Below are 21,896 nucleotides of genomic sequence, written 5' to 3'. Positions count from 1 at the left end.
AAGGGTGGAGCACAAGAGCTGTAGTGAGCAAGAAAGAGTGACAGCACTGACTCGATCCACATGCAAAACCTGGTCTTTATTAGAGCAGAGGTTGCCTGACATTTTCATTTGTCTCATGCTGCCAGCAGCAAATCTTGGGCTAAGAAGAAAAGGACGAGGTTTTTTGTTTCGATATGTAGCCAAACTCACTGAGTAATACATGCTTACCCTGAGTACTGGCTCAGTGGTTCTTTGGGTACATGGGAAAGAATCCTTGCATCCATTCTGTCTGAAAAGCAGCAAGATTTCTGCATGGGGTCCTGCACCTGTAACCCCCTGCCTCAATCAACACACACCCTAACTTTAGTGTTTGCTTAATTCACCCTTTTTAACTTATATGCTTGTTTGCTGGTTTTTTTGTTGTTTTTTTGTTGTTGTTGTTTTTTAATTTTTTTAATTTATTAATATTATTACTGCAGATTTCACAGAATGAAATTTCACAGGATAAGGCTGGGCCAGCAGTGTGCCTGCTTTGATCTCAGCTCAGTTTAGCACCTAAGGATGCTGTGGTGGTGAATATGAAGTGTAAACACGTGAGGAACTCCATCCTCTCAGTGTGCTTCACACTGCTTTTCTCTGTACACATGTTGCTTGCATTCTTCCAAGCTAGGACTTACTAATTCTCAATATATACAGATGGATTATTCTGTGTTAATTCCCTCCTTCACATTTAGTATCACTAGCAAATTTTGTTCAAGCTTTGATTTATTGTGATAATTGGTAGAGATGATAAATCAGACCCAAGATGCCTGTGGTAGCATAGCTCCACTGCCATATCAAAATGTGCCTCTTTATCATCCCATCAGCATCCAGTGTTTGACCCGACCAGACAGAACCGGTGAGAGATGCTCAAGTAGCAAGTTACCTGCCTTTCTTGGGCTCCTCTGGTCATGTGCAACCTGATGAAAAGAGAAGCCTCACATTTCCTAGGTAGAGCTTGCTGTTGGGCTATTCCATTCTCTTTTCACATGTCATTTCAACAAAGAGCAGCCAAAATAGGAGCATGGAGACCAGTAGTGCTTGGGGGAACCATACTAAGAATAAGTCCAAGGTTCCATCACCGCATTGTGCAAGCAGACCCAGCCACAATCCTTGCCCGGACTCATTGCTCCTCAAACCTTTAAAACCAAGAGTTCTCATCCTACCTGCTTGCCAAGGAGTTCAGAGGGCTAAAGGTAAGATAAGGTTCCTCTTGACCAGGAAGTCCAACCACAGACTTTCCATTTCGGCTCTAGCTTTTCATTCCAGGCTTGGCAAGGCAATAAAATGCAATTACTGCTGCTGTGTAGCAGTCTGATATGCCATAAAGCCCCACCTGAGTCCATCCTCAAAAGTGACAGAGGGCAAAGCCCAGCCCACGTGCACACAGAGCACTTGAGTAGCGATGACCCGTAACTCAATTTCCCAAACTTGGCAGGATCTGAAGCTCATTGAGCATTTTCCAGAAGAACATCAGTGTAATTGCACATAGCTTTTATTTATTTATTCATTTAAACTGCCGACAGCATTTAATTTATTACTGAAATCTTTCTCTCATCCTGACTCTCCTGAGAGACTGCATCAAATATTCCTCCCTCCTCCCTTTAGCAGAGCATTACGTGCTGCAATGTTTGCGTGGAGAAATACAAGCATTAGGCACCCTGGCTGGGGGAATGTTGTGCAATTGAGTGTCTACTCACCGTTGAGCAGCTCCCAAGGGAAGAGCCTGCAGTGGCAGCAGTGACTTCTGCCCGTGGAAGATGGTAGCTGTGCTTGAATTGCTTGCCTTTCACTTGGCGATGGGCTCTGTAACAAAGTAGAGATTATTATCTCATGTTAGCTGGGTGCTTAATACAGAAATAATGTAGTATTCTACTCATCTAGCTGGTCTGGGGTGGGAGGAAAGAAAAGAGGCTTTTAAACTAATAGAACATCTGACATGTTTTAAATGGAATAAAATCTTAAATTCTTACACAACTTCCAATTCTTCCATACTGCTGAGCTCTGAAAAATAAAATGCTACACATCCCAAGCTGAGCAGTGTGCCCTATCCCACCATTTCCAAAGGGATTTTAATACCTGTAAGCCACTCTAATATGTGAGTAGTAAATAATATTCATGACCTGTAAGCAATATTCATAATGGTAGAACTCATGCTTTGTATTCATTGCCTTGATATTGCATATCAAGCAGCCGTGGCTACGTATCTCCTCTTTGCATCCCTCATGTGCAGTCTGGGCGCTGCAAGGAGTCCTCTGCATGGCCCAAGGGAAGAGCCTGCAATGGCAGCAGTGACTTCTGCCCGTGGAACGTGGTAGATGTGCTTGAATTGCTTGGCTCTCTCTTGGAAGAGAATAGACAAGATCTCAGTTTTAGCATCTCTGTCATCTGAGACATCTTTCTGAAAGCTGGTGAGAGTCAAAAATTCTCTCTTCTGTTTATCTTTACCCTGCCAATATGAGGTTTTTCACACAGGCTAACACCAAGCATGCTAATGCAGACCAAGACAACCACTCTGGCCTGCAGGGCCTTTCGCTCCAGAGGGTTTCAGCATAAATCTCTTAAATGCGAGTGGTCATAAGTCAGTTAAATTCCATTTCAGGGGGAACAATAAGCTTTTCTACATGAATGGTTTTATCTCATTTTAAATAGCTGCTTTGATGAAAAATATATCCATTTACGTGGCTTTTATTTTCCCATGGATCATGACTGCTGTGGTGGACAGGACAGAGTTAGATCCTCGACAGTATGTGTCCCCAGCACCCCGGGCCATCCTACAGTTCCCCGTGCTTCTGCCAGCTCCAGCATGACTATGGGGAAGCAGAAGTTGTCCTCCATTTCACAAGCAGTGATCACACCCTCGTGTCCTTCTCCATCTTGCCAAGGCTGAGTGGAGGGGCATGGTGGAGGTTGTGCTGAAGACTTGTCTGCCACCCAGAGAGGGGTTTGGTGGCCACAAGCTGGGAACTGGAAAGGAGCAGAGCTTGTGTGTCCCTTGGCCAGACCCGACTGCTCATGCCCATCTGACCCAGATCAGTCAGGTGCCTGGCTCTGGCCAGGAGCTGCTGAGTTCTAGCAATGGCCATGCAGGGGGAAAAGAGGTGCCAGACAGGTAGGAAGGGAGCTCTTTCTGAGCTGGGCAGGCCCTGGCTAGTCTCACACTGCATTATTGGGGTTATGCCACTGGCAAGCTTGCATCCCTCAACACCAGCTTCTCCCTCAGCACAGCCTACAAAAGCACTGCCCAAAACACTCCTTATCAATTGGGATGTAAAGTCAGCATCAGTGAAGTCACACGTAAACATTTTCAAAGCAGAAATATATAGCTAACTAGAAACAAGACCTGAAACCATGGCTGGGACATCCCCATCTGCAACCACCCCATGGCAAATTCTCCTGGTGGAGTCTGTCCCCATAACCAAACCACCGTCAGCCAAGAGAGAAGATTTCTCTGCATCCAAACCATTGGAACTTGAAGGCCCTCCTGCAGCCTGCTGCAGCTCACTTACGTGATGCTGCAGGTGCTCAGATGTCAGTTTCAAATCTCAGTTCTGCAAGAAGCACATGAGCTCCCTCTTTTTCTCCCTCTCTTCATCAGACCATTGCATCCACCACCTCAAAAATATTGCAGTGCCTTCCAAAATCAATACACAATATGCCCCCAGAGCATCTTTGGAGACCCAGGGCGTTAATCTTTCTCTTTTCATTTCAACATCCCACCTAGACACTGGATATATTCCATTCTCCCAGCTTTTTTGTGCAGATATATACACTCCCAAGATTAAGCAGTTAATAAATGCCATCATGTTAAGCTGTAATTGCTGAAGGGAAGTGTGACAGCGTAATGTGTAATGGGCCTCAGCAAGGCGGGCTGGACCCTGAGCTGCTTTCATTTCACATTTTCTAATGAGAGCTGTCGGTCACGCTGTCAGAGCCACTCAGGGCATTTCCTCCCCTGCTCCTCTGGCACAGAGCTGCAGCGGGCAAAATGGGCATCCACAGCAGAGCCCATGAGCAAAGGAGGTGGTGTATGGGGCAGTACTCATCCCTGAAGGACACAGGTAAGATCCTCTCCAATTTCACTCCATTTTCACCATCATTGGTGGCATCAATAGCAGGGCGGTGTTTTTTTGCATGGATAGAAAGGCCTCATCTGACAATAAAGATGTTACATTAGCCTTAATACAAAAACCAGCAGAAGAGATACCTTTAAAATTAAATCACTGATCACTTGCAAAAGTTCTGTACTGTTGCCAAATGAGTATAGAAAATAGCCCGTGACCTACACACGCAATCCAGCTGTACAGGTGTGACCTACCTGCACAAAGAGGGCCTGCAAGGCATCAAGCTCTGTCATTATCAGCCTCTATCATTATCAGCCTGGGTATTCAAACCTGTTTACCATATGCAAAGAATATTTTTGCAAAATGTTTCAAGAGGAAATTACTCACAGCTAATCCACAGGTGCACTGATGGAAGGAGAAGCATTTACCTGAAGGAATACTGTGGGGAAAAAACACTGCTGTGAGCGGGATATAAAGCAACCTAAAGAGCATCTCAAAGGGAAATAGTCTTTAATTGGCCTAAACAGAAAATATACTGGCTTTAATTCATGTGTTTTCCATATAGAGATCTAATTTGCATTACAGGAAAATATGCATATATAGAAATACACACATGTGTATATTAGCTGTGAAAAATGAAATCCCCACCTGGCTCTCAGCCTGCTTCTCCAAAAAAGCTCCTCCAAAAGAAAGCTGCTGTTTCAGTGAGAAGGCTCTCGTTGAGTTCAGGGGGAACAACGTTCAGCCCTATTTCAGGCAGTTAGCATGGAAACACACAATACGAGGAACAATTACATGAGTTCTGTCATTCCTGCTGTTCAGATATTTTAGTTTTTGGAGAGTTAGGTGGGAGGGAAACCTTTTGTCTCCATGAAGAGCATGAAACAGAGATGTGCAGTGACAGCAAAAACTTCCACCTTCAGAAAACACATTATAATTCACTATCATGCATCACAGAAATCACGCACGTTTGGGATGACATCGCTGTCCTCCTCCCTGTTGCTGAATCAGGAGCAGGGAAGAAACAGCGGAGATGCTTTGGGTTCACAGTACTACCCCCCAGACTCACCCGAGGTGGTTTGGCTGCACAAAGGAGATCTGGAAGCAATGGGGACTCAGAAGCATGGAGCTGGTCCTGCAGGGGTCTTCTGCACCAGCCCTCAGCGTTCAGTAACCCCAGTGCAAACACGATCAGTATAAATCATGCGCGTGGAGCTGGGTGTCTGCAGAGCGATGTATTTTCCTGGTGTAGAAGCAAAAGGTGGTGGAGCAGGGGTTACTGTGGCAACCTGCTCTTGCCTCTCCTCTTTGCTGGGCTCAGGAGCAGTGCTGAGGCACAAGGATGTCACATCAAGGTGGCACTGCAGGGACTGGGCCAGTATGGACAGCACAGACAAGAGTGGGATGTATGCAGCACACACAGCTCCATGGGAGAGTGGGCACCAGGGGCTGCAATGGCTCCCTGCTCCAACACCGCACTGCTCTCCATTGCATCCTCTGAATACGTTCTCATTTCCCACATCTCCTCTGCAAAATGCCATATCCTGCCCTCTCTGCAGCATCACCTCCAGCCCCTGACCCACAGCAGCGTTATTTTCCCAGCAAGTATCAGTTAGATCCTTGACCACCTGAACTTCAGACTGGCCTTTACTGTGAGGTGATGAATCTGGCAGCACCACCTCTGTACATTTCCAGCCCATAAGGTAAACAGCAGCTAATTTCCATGCTGCGTCATCACGCTGTCACAAATTAATGCTACAATCCAGGTCAGTATTTCCTCCCAGGCAGATGCTGAGGATGCTGTCATGCTGGAAGATTGTCACCAACCTTCCCAAAGCAGATATTTAACAGGAGCTGTAGTAAGAAACAGGCATTGAGAAGTGACTGGAGGCCACGTCTTTGTCCACGGAAGCACAAGGCAAGCAGCACAAGCAACCACCTGTCCTCATGCTGTTCTTTTGCCAGTTTTTACCCGCTTTGCTATTATTCTTAACTAATCCTTGCCTTTACCAGCTTAACTAATAATTTTATAGGCAGTATAGTATTGTGAGCTTTACTGCCAGGCAGAAGCTCGAGTCCCAGGGCTCATTACTTTCCTATAGAAAAATCACAGCAACCCAGTGGTTAACATGGCTGCCACCTATAATAACCTGATGCTGGTGCTGGCACTCACAGTGCTCAGAGGCAGCCAAAGTATCCCATCTGTGAATTTGTCTCTCCCTTATGCACCTGAGATCGGTGGCAGTAAATATTCTGCTCTCTGGCAATAACTGAGAGCTGCAAGGCTGCTGGGGACTCTCCTAAAGGCCCCTGCCATTGGACAGAAGCTTCCTCTGCACATTTATCAAAGGCTCTCCTGAATGTTTCATTGTAAGAAAATTCGACTGCTTGTTTACGAGGCCACAAAGCTACCCAATTTAAAACCACAAAATCAATGTGCTAAGTGCATCAGTTACCGCTCTGGGTTGCTGCTCCTGTTAGCCCCACCGTCATTTTCCATCGCTTCGCACAGAGTCAACAACTCCTCCTAATTCAGTTTCATCTGCAAACTTGCACAAAACACCTTCTAATCCTACATGCAAATCAAAACACAGCCCCAGAGCACGCTGCAGAGACCCATGCTGCAGCCTCAGCCATGCCTGCATTGATACCCTATTGCTGCTCATCCCTCTTTACTAACCCTTCAGCCTTGGGCCAGCGCTTGGAAGAGTTGTGCCCATGCTGTGCACCCCTATCACTGCACAGCTTTCATTTTGCTTTCCTCCCCCTGGAAACCGGTGTGTGCTCTAGAAAGCTGCACACCATATATTAGTCCTATTCCCAGCCTCAACAACATCGAGCTGATTTTAGAGGAACGCGCTATGATTTAGTTCCATCAGCAAACTCTGCAGAAGCAGTGAGAAATACAGACCCAGCCACGATCCCCACAGAACCCACCCACAGCCTCCCCAGTGCTGGCAGCATCCCCTCAGCACTTTAATTCCTATCATCTGCCCCATTTGTATCCCGCCTCACTCCTGCCCTTGGTTAACGATCTGATTTTGTATGTTATGCGTTCAAAACGCTCCCTGGCGATAAATGTTTAATTTCTCTCGCTCGTGGCACCTTTGTGAAATATTTATGATCACTAGATGTCACTGTAATTTTACTGTCTCCAGCCTTACCGAACCGGTGCGATTCCCCATGCTCTGCTTGCTCGCAGCTCCTCGTGCAGAATGCATCAGCAATGAGCCCAACAGCCCGCTGCTGCCCTGCTTGGGTCCTGCAGGGGAACACAGCACAGACCTCATCCTGGGCTTCACCTGTGTTCTCTGAGCACAGCAGTTAATCACACAGGGGTTGGAGCCCAGGTATGTCTACAGAGCATCTTTCTGTTACCTTAAAGATTCTTACAGAATGTATTTCTTCCAAGCCAGCTCAAGTGCACGCTCTCAATTTCCCTAAATCGTTACTCCTATGATTTCTGCGTTGTACACATCTTTTGTTATATATAATTTAAATGTTATGGGTCACATTCCCGCATAAACATGCATGGGATCTTTTAAATTGGAAAAAAAACTCAACAAAACAACAACAGTAAATGTATGGGAATACCCATGCATTGACCACATGTCTATGTCTGCTGATGCTACCCAGGTCACTCACCCCTACACCACATCCCACCAGGGAAAGCACTGAAAGCAGGACTTCCAAGAAAAATCCATTCTCCAGAATGCAGCACGAAGGTTCCTGATGCAGAGCTGGTGGCTGAGCTGAAAAAAGAAAGCTCTTTGCTGGCATCTTTTGGTGAGCCAGAAGAAGGGAGCTGTTCCAGGAGAACTCCACAGTCAGGGAAGGGGAGATTCTGGTTTTCTCTCTAGTGAATGAATGAACAAAGACACGGAAAAGTAGGGAGGGGAAATCAGAACCTTTTGGATGAGGAATCACTGCCACAGCTGAAAATATTGGAGGGAATGAGCACTGGGCAGAGCAGCACAGAGCAACGCACCAGCTTTTGTTGCTGCCACTTTCACCTGTCCAACATTAATACTACATCTCAGGTGCTTGAATGCATTACATTCTGCAATCAGCACTGTCTCACTTTCGATGAGCTTTTCTATTTGGAATTCACTATAAAGAGCTTAAATGAGCAACAATGCTTCTGAACAAGCACTTTATTTTTCTATGTAGCCACCAGAGGAGCTTTGCTGATTCCCCTGAGGTCAAGCTCTTATCATCTTCTCTGCCAGCCACAGTATAAAAACTCCTACATTTCCTTTGAATTCTGTTGATTATTTGGAACCACTGAGTGCTCTCTTTGGAAACTCTCCGCTGCAAATCTATCCCACTATGATGCACCATATTTTGCCTAATGAGTGAGAGCGACATACAAATCAGGAGCTAAAGAGATTTGAAAGCACTGCCAATGAATTTATAAAAACGTTAGGGCTATGCTGCTAATCCTGAAAATGAACGGGAACCTTGCCCATACAACCATTCCTGTTAGGGGAGCAGCAGGTAAGCAGAAGCAGCTCTGTGCCAATTGGAGACTTATTAGTTCTGGATTAAAACTAACGCAGAATCACATCAGCACTTTGCTTGGGGCAGGAGGAGAGGTTTTGAGGTGTGTTAGGGCAGCACCCTAATCCCAACACTATCCCTTGTTTGCACTTGTCAATACAATGCTTTAATGGGCACGGTGATGATGGGTTGATGACTGGAGTTTAAAGTCTTTTCCAATCTTAATAATTCTATGATGCCAGCTCTCCCTTGGAGTTCCTCTGCCAACAACAGTGCTGGAGAGGCTTTCATCAAGATAACTGATAAAAATGGTGAGGAAGGATAGAGAAAGCAAAGGGCTGAAGTGGCTAAGTAATGAAAATGACATCCTGGATCAGGTTTTGTATTTACAGCAGACTCTCCTCAAGGTTCTCAAACTCTTCTTAAGGAATTTTATGAATTTTCTTACATGTTTTGAAAGGTTATAAATTATCTAGGAATCTGACTGTGCATACATAAAAAGCATTGGAGCGGCTCAATTAAAGGTGGAACGACTTTAAGCCCCATTAAACATGGGCAGCTCCCTGCCCATAACATCTCTTGTCAGGCCATTGGCTTACTTCTGTGTAATTTGAGTCAATCAGGAATCTTTTCAGTAGAACCCAACATAAATAATTATCAATACTAAGTGAGAGACTGCATTTTGAGAACTTCTTACACCCATTTCTTTTTAGTGGTTGAAAAACCAAGTTAAGATTACACGGAGCACAACTCAAAAGCAGACGGAAGCTATGCGAAACACCCTTACACAGGCATTAGTGTAAATCATATTTTTTAAGTAGATTTAATTGCTGTTTACCCAGCAGTACCCCAGAAGACTAACTTAAACAATACAGTGCTATGAATTCATAGCACAGATTAGTTAAAGCAGATGGCGAGCCCGTGTGGATGCACTCCATCAGAGAAAACACAGCCATAATTGGATTTATTTTAATTCACTTATCCTTTGACTACAGGAGAAATGCTAGTAACGTTGCTCACGCAGACAAGCCATGAGGTTAGGGCTTTCAAGGAGCTGCTGCTTTCATTGTCCACCACACTGTGTTAAAAACTGGACTTCAATTGGTGGACTCCTGTCTGCCAGGTGGATCTTTTATCTGTCTTTTATCTCCACCAAGGAGCCACAATGGATCCCAGCTTACAGCTCCAACACCTCCGCACAGCTCACCCAACCAAGGCCCTGTGGAAGCCACCCAGGATCCGAGCCCAAAGGGATTGAAATAGCCCATCTCTAAACAGTCAAATGAATACTGAGTCAAGTGGCAGCCAGAAAGTCTTGCTGTCTCAAAGCCCCGGTTTCTCCCCCAGCCATAAAACCTGCCAAACTCTCCTCTGTTTCATCACAAACCAACCCGCCTTTCCAAAAATTAATTTGCTTTTGCTTGTTCTGGTTGCAATCATTGCTTGTGTTCTTGAGAGTTTGCAAACATGCTTGAATTAAATTATGGGTCTGGTCACATAATTACATCCTGTACAGTTTTAATTCATTCTTTGCTCCAGTTTAATGTCCTGGCTTTGTGTGCAGCATGCTTAAATGTCCAGAGCCATAGCATTCTCACCCTTTATGCCACTGCGAATTCCTTGCAGCCACTAGATGTCACCACGATTTTATTTGCTTTCTAGTCTTTACCCAGCTGGTAAAGTTAAGAACACGGGAAAATAATCACTGATTAATAACAACAACAACAAAACACCTACCATAATGAACACTTTGCTTAGAGAGAGGAAGAAGTGGTCCTGACTTCTGCTTTTGTGCATGCCATCTGTGAGAGTACCCATCCTGCACACAAGGATACGACTTTAATTTGTCTCTTGATGGAAAAAGGATAGTTTTATTTCTTGATGATCCAATTTCCCCAGCTAGACATGAAGCTAAAATTACTTTTTTTAATACATTTACCAGAGCACTATTTAATTCTCCAGCCTCGCTTGCTTGAAAACTATTCTCCCACTCAGTAATTCTGCTGGAACAAAGCAGCTGACAGCGAGCTGCATCACCTGGGAGGGAAGTGGCCGAGGGAAGAGGTGGTGGGGAGATGAACAAGTGGTTCCACCACACCAGCCATAATCTGGAGGATAAGGATTAGAAATTGTGTGCATGACCCCACAAAACTCCACTTTGTCTCACACCTCACAAGCACAAAACCACGTAGATGCAGTGCAGAGGTGGAACTGTGGGCCTAACGAGAGCTTGTGCATTCTCACCTCCTTAATTACCCAAATGTCCAGCAACACAAAAGTCCTTCAAATGGGCCTGAGGCTACTAATTCATCTCCTAGATCATGCAGTAATTTGTCAGATGGCTGCGAGACTGCCTGACTTTGGGTGGGCCCTGAATGGCATAAATTAGTGCATTCCAAGAGAGACTCCTCATTTAACATTTCCTTCCAGATTTCCCAAGTCAGCCCTTACCAGGAATGGCACTAACCTTCCCTCTGCCCACTCTATTTATGTCGTTTCTTCTCACAGAGGTAAAGCAACACCCTCCCACAGCAATAACAACAGGGAATGCCTGTGTTTGTTTTAAGGATCATTCTGTACCTCCAACAGCATCTATTCATTCAGTCTACAGTCCGCTGTCATCCAAGAAAAGCAAAACAAAACAGGTCTTACTGCTCTTTGAGTCGAGTCTGTTATTTTCAGTCTTGTTTCAGGACACACAATATAATTAATGTAAGAAATAAGAGTGGCTCAGAACTTCATCCAAAGATGACAGGTCCAAAAAAGATCTCAGCTTCGAAATATTACTATCCAAGTTGTTCATCTTAGGTCTGGTTTATGACTACTTCTTCCAGCAGTGCTGCTCTACGTGGAATTAATTGCACCTCATGTACTTTCTGTAGAGAAAAGGATGAAACAGATTACGCATTTTATCAGTACTTCTTGCACAAATATATAAAGAGCAAAGGTTGCTTATTTTAATTTCTTTCATGCAAGTATGTCTGTAACTGTCACTTTGTAACTTGCTACTGATTGTAAAGTTGATGCAGGTTATCTTTAATTTCAGAGTTTTCCTTAGGAAGTAACCTTCTTCTAGGATTAAGGAATTAATTTAAATTTAAAATTACCTCTTTTAACAAAATATCTTCAGTTCTCTCTGATAGTAAAACATGTGCAATACCCAGTGGAACTGGTCACATCTTGCTTTCATAAGAAAGACAAAAAGAAATGTGGCTCTATGTAGGTCAAAGTCTTTCATGTCTCATTTCCTCTACTTCTCTCCTCTCTTCTCTTGCTTCCCACACCACCCTGCTCAAAGATAAAAGATCCACCTGGCAGACAGGGTAGGTGGTCCTATACCCACGTACCTTATTGCTGGTAAGAGGTGATGGATGCTCCTTACAACTCCCTGAAAGGAGGTTGCAGTGAGGTGGGAGTTGGTCTCTTCTCCCAGGTTACAGCGATACAGAGAGAAGGAATGGCCTGAAGTTCTTCCAGGCAAGGCTCAAGTTGGATATTAGGAAACATTTCTTCTCAGATAGAGCGGTGATGCAGTGGCACAGCTGCCCAGGGAGAGGAGGACTCACCAACCCTGGAGGTGTTCGAGAACCATGGAGATGTGGCACTGAGGGATGTGGTCAGTGGGCATGGTAGGAGTAGGCTGATAGCTGGATTAGATGATTGTAGAGGTCTTTTCCAACTTTAATGATTCAGTGCCTTCCTATATGCTGATCACACTGCTGGGTGAGAGTGGCTGTTGTTGGGCTAACCTCTGCCTTAGGCAGTGCTGCAAACTCCAGGAGGTGATCACCTCAGCAACCTGCTAGGAAGTCTTATTCACTGTCTGCCCTTAAAAAAGAAACACAGCTGTAGTGACAACAAACGGGCATTTCCTTCTCCAGTAGATCCCCCCTGTCAAAGTCTCAATGCAGGCAGATAAAGGATTTGAGAGCCCAGCTTTCCATGAGAGCCCCAGTCCCTTCCATGCTTTGGCCTCCCCCAAAGCCAGTGCCAATGTGACCAATGGATGTTGCAGAGGTAACTGGTGTAACTGGTGCAGAGGCACCACCACTGCCATGAATAATGCAATGGGGCAATGGCACCTTGCTATTTCTCCACCTTGTTAGCTTAATATCACTTGTTTAATTTGTCTATTTACATTAAGCCCAACACCTTAGATGCCCTGATGTATTTTATGATACTTTCTTGCTTTTGCTTTTGATGGTCCTATTTATGATTCAGCATACAGTACACGAGTAATCAATATTCTGTCTGGTTGGACATTTTATTTATCAACAGAGCCACCATATGAATTCAGTTGGTTTCCTGGAGGTCAAACATTTTTCATCTTCTCCATGAGCTAAAGAAAATTGAAAGATTTAAACTCCCTTTGAATTCCTTTGATTAACTCAGGGAAAATATCTCACTTTTTTTTTTCCCCCCCCCCGACTCAGAAAGGGAAATGTGTTCTCTATAAATCTGCCTCATTCTGACACATTGATCTCTGCATAATGGGTAACACCAAGTGTTCAGGCATAAACTAGAAGATGAAGAAAGCTATGGAACGGGTATGAACAATGCTTTTATCAGCCGTCATCAGCATAGACACACATTCTCTGAGTGAGATTTAAAGAAAGAAAGTAAAATCAGTAAGATCTGTATAATTAATTAGCTATGAAGGACTCTGGGAATTGCACCTTCGTGGCAAGAAAACACCTACATTGCATCAGTAAACATTACACAGTCTTATGTACTTACGTCTGTATCACTCCCTCAGTTGAACTGAATTCTGTCCACACGTGTGTGTGTGTGATGCCATCACCTCAATCACGCTGCTTTCAAAGTAAGAGGAAGCCCATTGCTTTCCACACACAAGGAGGACAAGAGCAGCTGAAAGCCACATCTTAGCTCCCATGCACCTCCCCTGCTCTGCAGTGCATCGGACTGCGTGGGCAGGGACAGCAGCAAAGAAACCCAATGACTGAACCAATTAATGAAAATATAATAATGAAATTATACTCTCGATCACCCTCATATAATGTTTCCCTGTTGAATCCTATGAGGCTTTCTTTGTAAAGTTTTAAAGTCACATTTTAAAAAGTGCTTATGATCCACATAAAGTTGCATCATTTAAAATAAAAGCATGTCATAAAGCCCATTCAGTTAAACAAGAATATTCCCATACAGACACACTTCCAGTTGGTGGCTTGTTCCTAGTTTTTGGATTTGTTTCAGAATTGGTTTAAGATTAATTAAAACAAGCCACTCTTTCAGTGCCTTACAACTTGCACTCATTTAACTAAATTAACTCAATGGGGAAGGCAGAGTGAGGTCCAGGCAGTGCAGTGATTAAGAAAGACGTGAAGGGGTGGCAAGAGCAAAAGCAGCTCCCAGCTTTCACACCTCCATTGCAACAGTGGCTTTGTGCTACTCAGGTAATGTGGCCAGCCTGCAATCAAGGAAAACACTTGAGAGGACCCAAGCTACTTGTGGCTGGTGGTGAGCAGTGTCCTGGCAAGCAGAGCAAGGTGACCTTCATCTCACAGTCTGAACAACGTTCCAGCAATGTTTAGGAATGTTTTTCTTAAAGTCTGGTCCTTCACCATGTTAAAATAAAGCCTTCCACTGAACCCGTAACAAACATCTCCTGGTGAGCTGACTCATAGCTCTGTGAATCATCGTACATTCAATCAATCAGTGACTGCTTTTTTTTCTTTTTTTTTTTCTTCCTTTTTTTTTTTTTTTTTTTTACATAGCAAATGATGTTGTGTGTTATTAGTTTCTTGGCACCTTTTACCAGGCTTTCATCAAAGCAAAATGCTGATGCAATTAGCAAAGGATATCAATTTATGCAGCAATTCACATTATCCCTCAAAGCTTCATTAGCCCCAGAAGCTAAGGCACTGGAGAGAAAAATCTGGGGAAGCACTCTGCTACCTTCTGCAGCTCAGCCCATCTGCACTGCTGCAGAGTGCAAAATGTGCACCTCATCTGGGAAAGGAGAGCTGGCAGCACCCAGCTCCAAGCCCTGGGGGGCGAGAAGAAGGTCTGGGTTCTGTCCCATCCTCCCCAGCCTGTGGGCAATGCTCTGTTGCCATCATGTTGTGCCCTGATCTCCTTATGCTTCTCCTCTTGTTCCCTATAAACACTCCTGAGGTCAACAAGGCATTGTATTTGCCCCATTATTTCCTGGAAAAGCCAACGTCAGCAGATGCTGGTGGGATAGAAATCTCACTTAGCTGCCCTTTGCCAGGACGATAATGTGGTCTTAACAACTCTGAACACAACCATCTCTTTATACCTGTCATATTTGGCCTCCAGATTTCTTTCTCTTTTTCCTTTTTTTTCTTTTATACTTTCAGCTGAATAATTTTTATTATGTTGATCCACAGAGCCATTTGCCTCTCCACAGCTTTGAATACAAGCCTTGCCCTTGACTGCACAACATAATGAAAGCCTTTAGGTCGCAGCTTTTAGAACACTTGATATTGCTTTTTCTTTATGGAAAGAATAAATAATGTTAACCTCTCTGCTAGTGGAGAGCAAAAACAGGAAACAAAAGGCTCTAGGTGCATGACAAACCGGCTGGTATTGGACTTGGAGGACCCCAAACCCATTGACTAGCTTGCACAACTTGAAACAAAATTAACTCATCTCCCAATTAGCTGAATAGCTGAAGTGCATCAGCAGATCTTCTGATATATCCTTCAAACAGCCACAGCAGCTGTGGCTGGGTGAAAAACTGTTTGCCTCTGCTGGGGCTGGTCTATACAAAACCCCACAGGTGCTGCCCCAGGGCTGGCTGGAGGACATGGGTCACTCTCATGGTTTCATGGGGCAGGCACAGCTCAGCTGCACTGGCAGCAGAGCAGGTTTCCTCTCTTGACATCTTCAGAAGCAGTAAATACATTTGAGCCACGTGCAAATCATTAGGCTCAACAAAAACGATCTGATCTTTCACTATCTAAAGGGGATATAAAAAGGAGACAAACTTTTTAACAGGGTTTGCTGTGAGTGCTGGACAGATGGCCTTTACAGGTCTCTTCCATCTCAGATGATGCTATGAGTCTATGATTCTGTACCCATGCCAGCAGACCACGCTGCACTACTTATAGCTACACATACTACTTGTAGCTCTACAGTAGATGTAATATCTATGGATTTATGGAAAATTGCAAGAAATGATAGAATTTAAGTCAGAGACTCATTCCTGCCTGGTATAAATGCAGTACTGAGATATATCAGAGAGAAACGTGGCTGGAGACAATTTTACACAGACCCAGTCCTTAGGATAGTTCCCCACATACATCTCACCCACACCACAAGTGCACAAACAACCTGTGTCAGCCTGGCTCACTTTCTGCAATCACCCCTGTTCTCCTGAGCTGGGGTTATTTGCATTCTACACAAACAACTGTGCAGCTTTCTGCCTCAGCCCACATAGCCAGAAGCTGGCCACAACACTGATTAGAAGACCTTACCAAATGGAGAGGGGCAACGAATGTGTTCCTCTGGGAAGGTGCCGTCTCATCTCCCATGATCTACAGGAGCACAGGCAACTTCTTGTACTTTACTGGGTTGATAAGTTCAATTCCCAGCTAGAAAAAAGCCGCAACAGTCCTGATTGGAGCAAAATGAACAACAGAGAAAAACTTCCCTGCCCACTTTTTGAGAAGTGGTCCTCCCTCTCAACAGACCCAAGTGAAACCAAAAGAAAATGGTACACACGTTCTTATATACATATGATGTCTAGTACCTCACATTAGAAGAATAAGAGTGTTCTGAGGCAAAGATCACCTCTTGTTCGTTACTCCTTTCCACATCCTTCCACCTTCTTGCAGTTTTCCAAGAAAGAGGTGAAAAAACACACAGTGCAATTAATTGCACTATTTAAATGCCTACCACAGCATGAATTATTGTCTAAATTTTTTTAGCAGCTTGAGAAACAGCAGGAATTAGCAGAGGGATTTTTGACTGAACCTTTCCATTTAAGTGGACTGCTTTCTTCTGGCTTCATGCTTGCAAATGCAAGCAAGACTAACTGCTAATTAACACAACGTTATTGCCACGCCAGAGGTGAGAACAGAGCAGTGATGGCAGCGTTAGCATGGGACATTGAGCTGTGGGACTCACGGGCAGGAGCTGGGAACTTGCTTCTCTGAATTGTAGGTTCCCAAGTCACCTGAGCTTATTTGAAATTTTTGGCATGTGCAGACCTTTAATTTATGTAGATCTTAAATTTAATTAATGACTCCTGTAGAAGAGCAAGCAAAAGGAGCACACACCATGCTTTGGTGGAAATAGCAGACTCCAAGATGCTCTACACTCTGCACAATGGTCCCTTGGTCTGCCTGGGCTCAAAGTCCTCACAAGAAAATAAAGCTCACTCTCAGCTCCTTGCAGGGGAACAGTGGATCTTTTCTGAATCTTCATAGCCGAAGTTCAGCACTTGGACATTCAGTCATCTCTCCCTGACCACCTTACGGCCATCTGCACAGGCACCCATCGCCTTTGGATGACCACAATTCTACCTCACAGTAGCCAAGAGGTGTTTCTGCAGGAAGGAGAGGATGTCAGGCATTGCAATGATGCAATCACACTGTAATTCCCAACCTATTTTTTCGTGATGGCAGATTGCAACACAACTATAGCATTTCCTGCTTAGCTGCAGAACAACATGCCCTTCTGTCTGCATAAACTCTGTCATTGTGCAAGCCCTCTGCAGCAGCTGATATGAAATCATGGAATACTAAGAGGCTACCATTCATATTCCTGTAAATCTCTTCAGAATTGATAGAAATTGTATTTCTGGATAAGATCAAGCTTCTTGAAAGAACAAAAGTCAGCAATGGGTAACCAGGGAACCATAATGGAAATATGTTCTTGAGAAAAACTCAGTCTCCCCAGAGTGCTTAATTGCCTTTCAATAAGAGGCTATTATGTACAAACACCTACAAGAAATATATCTAATATATCTAATGACTGAACTCACACACCAAAGTCTTGTGTGGAGGATAATTCTCACTCAAAAATGCAAAAGAGCCTTCAAAGATGGGTATCTCACATGGTCAAGAAAGAGGATATGAGAGAAAAATCTTGGCCTGACAAAGACTTGAGAGAGAATGAAGTGAATGCTTCATCTAATTAAGAAACACAACTAGGCAGTCACTATATAAGAAGAAAAAAATGTTTCAAGGTAAAAAAAAAAAAAAAGAAAAAAAAAATCACTCTATAGATACTTAAATGAAGACATTGGCAAATCACAACTAAAATGAGATGCTTAATTAATCTTCTTTGATGGAGATTTTCTACACCAGCTACATACCATCTGAGGGGTGTTATGGGCAAAAAGAAGGAAACCAAGAGCCCACTGTGAAGAAAGGATTAGGTGAGAAAAACAGAGAGCTGTCTCCATCTTAATGTTGGTGCCAGTGAGTTAGGACAAGTTCCTATTTCCTCACATCTAGGTGGTTGGTTGGTTTGGGTAGGACGGTGGCTTGGTTTGGTTAAATTTCTACGTATGTCATCTATTCAGACATTATGAACCAAGAGCTAAATTCTACAGAGGAACTAAAGAGTTTCAAGCCTCTTGTGTTTCCCAGGTGAACATTACACAACCACAAAAGAAGAGGCTTGCTGGTCTTGGGGCTCCAAGTAAAATATTTTGTGGTGAGGATTAACGAACAAGGAGCTCTGGCAAGGCTCTGGACGGCCATCTGCATGGCTTCATTTGTGTATCCTGGGAAGATTGCACAATATCTTCTGAACATGAAATATGATTTCATTTGCAAATTCAAGCCCTGTAATTTTTTTCCCCTTGGATGCCATTGTTTGCAAGGATCTAGATTTTAATCAGAACATCCTGTGAGTCCTATTCTAAGAGTTTCTGGCAGTAACCACTTATTCAGGGTGGGAATATTAGTTGCCTCAGCTCATTAAATTCAGCTACAGGTGGAAAGGCTGGGAGGCTGCAAGTAGGTTACATGGTTGGCACTTCTTTCCTTAGCCCAGACAGAAAATTCACAGAGGTAAGACCTGTTGAAACTAATTAAAGTTTTAAGTTGGGACAGTGTGTACAGCTTACTGGATTGCGAACCACCTCCACAGCTCATTCAAATTGGCTCCTGCCACTTTTATCACTAGATTTATGCTCATTGAGTGAACAAGCACCAGCTTTTTAAAAAAAGCCCAGACTTGCTCATTGCACGCCACATCCTACAAACCTATTCACACAGTGAAAATGAATTTGAATTAGTGCTGGTCTGTTATCAGCAACTGGACACACAACCAGTGTCAAAAATGTGTATGAAAGGGACAATGCTGCCTGAAGACGAGAAGATGGCCAATGAAGATGAGCAAGAAGGCCAATGGCATCCTGGTTTGCATCAGAAATAGCATAGCCAGCAGGACCAGGCAGGTGATTGTCCTCTTGTACTCAAGCTCTGGTGATTGCTGTGTTCAGTTATGGGCCTCTCACTGCACAAAAGACATCAAGGCCCTGGAGCATGTCCAGGGGCTCAGATTGGACATCAGGAAACATTTTTTCTGAGAAAGAGTGGTAATGCATTTATACAGACTGCCCAGGGAAGCATTCAAGAACTGTGGAGATGTGGCACTGGGGGAAACAGTCAGTGGGAGCGATGGCAACCAGTAAGGGTTGGACTTGATATCTTAGTGTCTTTTCTGAACCCAGTGATTCTATGATTTCATCTAATTAATCTTTCAACAAAATTCATGATACTGAAGTTGCCAAGATGGAAACCTCCCTCTTCTTTCCAGAGCCTGCAGATTACCTGGAGTTTGGTCACCTGCTCATCACCCAGTTAAGTCTTACAACAGCAATGGTCTCAGAAAGACTATATCTCAGCATCAAAGGAGTATGTTTTATGTGGTGGTGTGTGGTGTTATGTGGGTGGTGTTATGTTATATGTTATGTTACATATGTTTTATATGTTTTTTATATGTATATATATTATTTATTTAGGGATTCTGGACATTTCTTCCTATTATTTTGCAACTTTTCTCCCCATTCAAAGAGTGTGAGAAGATTCACTGCTAAAATCCAGGTGTAAATATGCTGCAAATATTTAGCAAAGTGTAATAAGTTGTCTAGTTAATATGCTGTCAAAGAGCCGTTGGCTCTTGTTGCTGTCTAAACAGAGTTGCCCAAACAGCCAGGGCTGAACAGGCAGGAGCATGTTTTGCTATCTGAAGGGGGATTTTTTACTGATGAGTGTTTTCCAGCAATGAGCCCCCAATTCTCCCTGAACACTAACACAGTTTGGACCAATCTTAAGCTGCACATAAGAAAAAAGTAGCAACCAGCTCTACTGCCTCAAGGGGCTTGGATCATCAAAGTCACCTTAGTATGAGTAGGGAACTAACAGTGCCACAGGAGCTAGCAACAGGCACTTAAACTTCCTAAGAACACCAGTGATATTTGGCATGAAGAGATTTTGCAATGTTCAAATCACTTATAGGACAACCCTTGGGAATTCTGGTTCATCAATAGAAAAAATTGACAGTTGACTTACATTCTTCATTATTAAAAAACCAAATTGCTGCACCAGGAATTCATCGCATGTAGGAACTTCCATTAAAAACCATGGACAACCCAGGTTACATTCAAGAAGTCAATCAGGGTCAGTCCTGAGTTGGCTCCACTCGATGCATTGAAGCATGCCAAGAAGCAGAGGAGGAAGGACTTTTTTTACATCCCCCAGAGCAAGACCAAACAGAAGCTCTGGGGAATCAGTTCCCACAGTACCACATGTGACCCCAGTAACTGGAGCCCATCAGACCTCGATGCACAAGCAACCAGAGACAAACCCTGTTTCATCAGTGCTGTTTTCCTCCTTACCAGAGCTACACACTGCCAGAACATCGAGCAGTACTTGAAAGCAATTCTCATGTCTGCTTCCAAAGTATACCAAAATTTGTGCAGATGTTGACCAGGAAGATTAAGAAGCATCTGGCACTTCCAAACCAACTCCCCTGAAGTGATGGGACTGACCATTTGCTGCAGGTTCTGGGTACCTGCACTGCAGTCAGGTACACTGAAGGATGTAAGAACTGCCTCTCAGCTCGTGTAGTCATCCCCACAATCCTCCCCTCATGAACAAGACTCAACTCTCAGCCATTAAATCCCTCAGAAAAGGGTACTGAGATGCCAACACTACATATTACCTCTCAAAGCCTCAGATAACTTCAGGGTGCACATCTGCATTTCCTCCCTTTCACCTGGAGGAAGTCTGACATCTTGCAATGCTTCCCATAGACTTCAAAACCAAATAACAAATTAAAAAATCATTAAAAAATTAGCAAATAAAAAAATAACAGAAATAACCACCCTCAGCACTGTGAGGCCACCAGCTGCCCCAGAGCAGGAGCTGCATCCGCCTCCATCACGTAAACCCAGCTTGCTAGGCTGCAAGCATTGCCTCATGCATGGTACATCTATCACATCACCCTCAGCCATGCTCAGGCACCCTCTGCTGTTGGATGCTCAAGTTTTGCTGACACTATTGCTGTCAGGTTGCTGCGTTCTACCCCTTGGACACAGCCATTCATTACAGAGCACATGGGTCTGTCACCACATCCCATTTGCTCTCCGCACCATATGTTAAATCAGTAAGCAGAGTAGAATCATTAATCTTCTTAGGTTCAGCACCTGCCTTTTTTTTTTTTTTTTTTAAATGATCATCATCATCCTTTTCCTGCCCATGAGAATACTTGGAAAAAAAAATACGGAGGGAGTGATGGCATGGCCCAAAGTGATGTTTTCAAGTAATTGAATGTCATTTTTTTGTGCGTTTTTCCTTTTTTTTTAGTTCCAACAACTGCACTTTCTGTGCAAATATCTAATGCAACTCATCTGCAATCATAGTGAGAGAGTTTGGAGAGAAGGGAAACACGTGTTCATGCACTAATACAGGGCTGTAATTCTGAAGAGCCCACGAAAGAGCCAACTCCCAATATGAGCTTTTAATGCAATTTTTCATGATAAAACATTTTTGAAAATGCCAAGTTTTTAAGCCTCTTATTCCCTTAATCTATGCCCAATGTGCAGCATGATTACTTTGCTGTATATACATTAAAACAATAATTATATCTTATTTGCTCTGCTTTTCCCCATTCATCTTTTTAATTAAATGAGCTCTTTAAGGATTTCATCCTTCAAGCAGTGAATTGTGTTTGTTTGAGAAATTAGAGGCATTAAGATACTTTCTGAGACGTACAGAAGCAATAACAGCAATTTCTTACACCTGTTCTGGAAAAGTAAGATTCTCCCACACAACAGTGGAATAAGTCACCCTTGGGTTGCTCTCAGTCAGA

Source organism: Meleagris gallopavo, chromosome 13, assembly GCF_905368555.1.
Source record: "Meleagris gallopavo chromosome 13, MGAL_WU_HG_1.1, whole genome shotgun sequence".
Classification (NCBI taxonomy): domain Eukaryota; kingdom Metazoa; phylum Chordata; class Aves; order Galliformes; family Phasianidae; genus Meleagris; species Meleagris gallopavo.
Note: the sequence above shows the minus strand (reverse complement) of the source record.